Raw genomic sequence first — 6,000 nt, 5'->3', positions numbered from 1 at the left:
GTGTTGACCAATCAGGCGGCGGAGGTGGGCGGCGGGAGAGACAGCCAGGAGCCTCCGGCCGCGTGTGGAGGAAGGGGAAGGGAGGGTGCGGTGGGGCAGCCTCGGCACCGGTGAGGTGCCAGCGGCTGCGATGGGAGGTGGCAGGACAGAGCGGAGGCGGGGGTGGTGGGAGGAAGAAGATGGTCAACAGTGAGCCACTGCTGGGCCGACTGCTGCGGCGGGAGGTGTCAGGATGGGATGGAGGCAGGGGCGGCGGGAGGAAGAAGATGGTCAACAGTGGGCCACTGCTAGGCTAGAAGTTTCAATGCTTATTGAACTTCCGTTCGATAGATAGGGACACCCCTCGGCGCGGTTGCTCGCCGGTCACCACTCGGCCACCTGCCCACCGTTCGTCGGCGCTTTCGCATTCTGTCACTGAGTCCGCTCGCCCATTCTCCATCTCCGGTGGGCGCCGCCACCTAAACTCGATGCCACTCCCCACGATGCGCAAGCGGCCGAGCCCTAGCACTGGTTGTCGGCGTCTTGCCACTGTCATGCAACAGCCCGGCCGGCGACCGGCAGACGCTCGACGCTGCGAGCCCACGCTGGCCCCTCTCTGCTACAGCAACGCGCATGCACCTCACGCGCAGACGAACGACGCGCGGCACCGGAGGCGCACCTCGTCGGCAAGCCGGCAAATCCCCCCACGACAATAGGTGACTAGTATGTACTCTACCCCATCTCAATCCCGCTTTAGATTGCAAGTTGCAAATGTAGATTCACTGATTAAGTGATTAAGCATGTGTTTGGTTTTATGACCAAGTGGAACGGTTTGAGTTTATCCCACTTTTGTGAGTTGGGTTCAACCCATCTCGTGTTTGGATGAGGGGGATGGGTTCATTTCAGTCTTTTTGTTTGGTTGAAGGGGTGAGAGGGATGGGATGGATGCCATTTTAACACCGTTAGCAACAAAGTCCCACGTGTCAGCTGCGGGGCCCATCTATCATCCTCTTTGTTTTTTTACCTACCTTATCTTCTTCATCCTCCCTCCACTCACCTCTGCTCCTCCACTGGATGGCCGCTGCCTGGCGCCGCCCGCTCCTCCATGCCGCCAGCGCCGCCCCTGCCTCTTCCCCACGCCGGCCTCCCCCGCACTACCGGACACCCTCTCCCTCCCTTCCCGCGCCGGCCGCCCCCTCCCTCCCTCTCCTCGTGCTGCTGGCTGCCCCCTCCCTCCCCGCGTCGGCTGTCACCCCCTCCCTCCCTTCCCACGCCGGCCGCCGCTCTTCCCTCTCCCCGCGTCGGCCCACTCCTCCACGCCACCGGCGCCGCTCTTCACGCCCGCTCGCCACCTCTGCCTCTTCCCCGCGCCAGCTGCCACTCTTCCCTCTCCCCAGCGCCGGCTGCCACTCTTCCCTCTCCCCGCGCCGGCCGTCACCCCCTCCCTTCCTCCCTCGCACCAACTCGCCTGCACGCACGAACGGAGAGGGACGGCATTGATGCGGGTCGAGTGCGTCCGCTCATTTTGGACGGATGCATTCGACCCACATCTAGGAAGGAATATTCCTTCCTGGGTCCGACCCAACTCAGATACATTTTCAACCAAACGCAAGTCGATGGGGTTGAACCCGTTCCAACCCTATTCGACCCCTAAACCAAACACACCCTAATTGGTGTGTCTATACTCCATTGGCATGCGGTTTGCTTGTTAGGTACTTTTGGTTATATTATACCTATGTCTTGAACTGTTAGAGAATTTTGTAGTTGTTGAATAGGATTAGGATTTATAGGACTACAAGTACATATTATAGCTAAGCTGTTTTTGCCTTGTTTTGTTTATGACGCGATTTGTAACCAGACTTCGGAAGATACTTCGAGTTAGAGTCTTTTTCTTTCTTTATTTATCGGCGCTTGGGTGCTTTATAAATAAGTTGAGCATTGGGTTTCAGCAGAGCTACAGCTTCGGAGGAGCTCGCACCTTTCAAATAAACTCTCCAGAATTAGACCTTCGACAGAGTTTGCACCACACATTCAAAGGTGCTAAAACCTCCACCAGATTATTTATGGAGTTAGATAATAACAATGGAATCGGATTTGTAAGTCTTTCTATCATTGTATCTGAATGTTGTGCATTGCTATTTTTTTACTTGCGATCTGTTTAGGTTCTGATTCTTTGTACTCCGGGTGTGTTTCAGCACAGTTTTTGTTTGTGACATATGTACGTAAAACACATTTTTACGGCTCAATTACTTGTAGCTGCTTTGAACTCATTGATTCATAAGTGACTCGCCATTTGATTTCCTAGTTTTAAAGGAGTTGGATAAATGGGTTGTACAAATAGCAGCTCACATTTTGTTTTCCTGTGTTTTTATAAACCAGTATGCACTCAATTTTTTTGTGAACCCTTAACATGAGGAGACAATAGGGTTCTTCCTGGTAAAAAAATACCACTGTACTTTTACTATCATCAAATGTCATAAGGATTCTATTATTTTTTTTGGTTCTGTTAATGTATAGCTTTCCTAAACATTCAAAAAGAAAGGTGCTATGCCTGTAATCAGAAAAAACAATGGAGTGTTGTAGACACTGCGCAGCGAGTAAGCTTTACACATCTCATATATTATTAATCATCAAATGGATTTTGTTACAAACACGTGATACGCCACAATATTCCGGCTGGATATGACTCGTCACTTATTATATAACATTTCTTCAGACTATGTGAAATTATTTCTTTTTTGTTTTAGTCATTTACTAAGTGTGTAACTGGTCGGTCTACTTTTTTTAGGAAGTGGAGGGTGAAGATAGACTCAGCGTATTGACTGATGATATTTTGTTGTCTATCTTGGGAAGAGTTGACATAACTACGGCCGTAAGGACATGTGTATTGTCAGTGCGGTGGAAGCATCTGCCGTGGTTGCTACGTGAGCTGACCATTGATGTCAAGGATTTCCTACCTGTCCTGCAATCAAACCCCATTGACGCTGAACACATGGATGAAGCAATGTCATCACTTGCAAAAGCGACCAGGAGCTTCTTGGCTAACCCCCGGAGTGAGGGGGCTATTACAAAGTTGCAACTTAAGCTCTACTTGATCAATAACTATGCATGCGACATTGGCCTCTACTTAGTGAAGCAATTGACATTGGGATATTCAAAGATTTGAACCTCGCTATTTTGGATGAGAAGGAGATTGAAGACCGTACGGAATACCAAATGCTAGAACAGGGTTCTGTGTTGAATGGTTTTTTTAGTGCCTACCCTAGTGGCCTAGTGTATTTCATTGCCTCACAAGATTATCTCTATACAACTTATGCTTTGATGAATGGGACATTAATCATCACCTATTTGAATGCTGCAAGCAACTGCAGCATCTATACCTTTCAAACTGTGATATGGAGCGCTGCTTAGTGTGGAAGATAGATGCACCCGACTCGAATCTCCGTGTTCTTGAATTAAATGTATGCTTGTTGGGGAGACTTGATGTGCTTTGCCTGCCAAAACTGGAGCGCCTGGAGTGGGATACTTGGCTTTGCCCCCGTGCCCCCCCTGCCATTTGGTGTTGTTCCATCGCTTAAGGAATTATGCCTCATTTGTCCTGCATCAAACAGACATAGAGGATTTGTGTTAAGTGAGGTTCTAAATGATACCACGACCATACATACTATAAAGTTAGATTTTCAAGGAGAAAAGGTTAGTGCATCTGCATATTTTGTAGTCTGCCATTATCATTAGTATAGTTATGTATAATGCGCTTCTAATTTTAAAATTGTTCAGAATAAGAATAGCTAGTAACTCTATGGAAATTTAACAGTATATATTATGGTTGCTCTAGGTTCTGCATGACTTGATTTATTCCAATACTTACTATGTGTGTTTATTGTATTTATAGTTGTCTTGTATTTCCAATTGCTATTTACTTGGAGGCATTTAGATAGTAAGAGTCTAGGGAGCAAGATGACTAGATACCTATTTTAAATTCCTTTTTTAAAATATATTATTGAGGAAAGCAGAAATATATGTATTTGAGAGGTTTCTTAATGAGCATAGTTGATCCAGAACATGCATAGCAGAGATATATTTTTTTCTTTTTCTTGTTTTTTGTCTCTCTATTTTTTTTAGTAAATTGCACCCAACACACAACAACTTATCAGGTGCGTGCAAATTGGTCCAACAACTTGTAAAATGCTCAATTTAGTACAATAACTTGATAGGTGGGTACATATTGGTCCAACAACTTAAAAGATACTCAATTTAGTGCAATAACTTGGCAAATTGATGCACCTACAATCCAAACGTTACGTATTAAGCAAAGTAGATGGACATGTGAATTTTCTTTCAGTCAAATTCTTAATTTTTATCAATAAAAGTTGTTGATCATGACTAAGCTATTGCTTCTCAACTATGTATATTACTTATTATTTCATTAGTTAAAATTAAATAATATTTTAAAATTACACCATTGGCATTACGAACAACTAAAGTCCATAGTAGAGATCATTTGACCTTAGTTTTTTTTCACTTCTACTCATGCATTCAACAAATGTATGCAAGCATGTTTGTGTGTGTTCTTTTAGCTCGTCTTCCCATTCTAAATAAATATTCGAGGTTTTTAAAGTTATTTATACCAAACTCCTTAAAGGTATTTTTATATATTAACATATTATTTTTTAATGAACAATGAATATAATAAACATGTAAAAAATAGTGACGGTGAACTCATCAAATATTAAATATGGAATTAAATATTTCTAATAAAAATCAAATCAGTATAAAAAAATTAATATGAAGACATAATATTAATTTTCTAAAAATACTGAAGGTTTTAATCTTGTCAAGTACATTGCTATTGCGACGGAACATCAATAGTCAAACAATATATGCTCAATAATTTGTTTTGACATGAATATATATACCAACAGTAGCAAATATGTTGCTCGTTAAACATTTGGACTACGGATGCACCAATATGTCAAGTTATTATACTAAATTGAACATTTTACAAGTTGTTGGTCCAATCTGCGCCCACCTATCAAATTATTGTACTGGATTGAGCATTTTACAAGTTGTTGAACTAATCTGCACTTACTTGACAAGTTGTTGTATGGTGGGTGCAATTTACTCTTTTTTTTATCTCTCCCTGAACTCTTATCTCTCTTGTTTTTCCCAATCTTTGGCTGCAACCAGAAAGAAAACAACTAGTCACTGCATTTAACAAGCTGAGAAAGCTGTCTTTACATGGCATCTTTGTCGAATTCAACCTACTATGGACACTTGTCTTTCTTGATGCTGCACCATTCCTTGAGATGTTTGATATTGAGGTATTTCATCTGTTTGCTTCCTTGTCATTTTTAGTTCTATATATATATGCTCTATCTGGAAATGGTTCACCTTGATTCAAGAGACACCTCCAATTCAAACTAAAAGATTGGCTTGGTCTTTGTGCTTATTAGATATGGGAACATCCATGCCAGATCAACGACTCGATGGAGATTTTCGGGGAAAGGCCGAATCCCTCATGGAAGGTGCCTAAGTTCGCAAGCCCAAATAACTCCTATCTGAAGGAGCTCCAGATTATCGGCTTCAAGCCACTTGAACAACAGATAGAATTTATAAGATCTGTTATGCAGCGGGCTCCCATGTTGGACACCATTCTCCTGAAATACGATGACCCCTGCGAGTACTGTGAGAAGATGGGTATTTTCCCACCCCGGCCTTCTATGAAGTGCGCGTTTCCGAAGGATAAGGATGAGCAAGACATGGTGGTGAGCCTGCTTAAGGATGGAATCTCTTCCCCTGCCCGGATAATCTTCGATAATTGTTAGAATAAGAGAATGCCGGAAGACAAATCCTTCTAATACCATCAATTTTGGTCGTCCAAGATGTATGGTGTCTTCCGTTGGTTGAAGGAAGATGTGTGTTGTTCCTCCTTTATCCTTATCTACATTTGTGAATTGTCCAATTAAGGTGATCGATCTGTCCTTTCAAGTCTTTGGGTGCGATCCATATGGATGTGCATTT

The sequence above is a fragment of the Setaria italica genome, chromosome II, assembly GCF_000263155.2.
Source record: "Setaria italica strain Yugu1 chromosome II, Setaria_italica_v2.0, whole genome shotgun sequence".
Classification (NCBI taxonomy): domain Eukaryota; kingdom Viridiplantae; phylum Streptophyta; class Magnoliopsida; order Poales; family Poaceae; genus Setaria; species Setaria italica.
Note: the sequence above shows the minus strand (reverse complement) of the source record.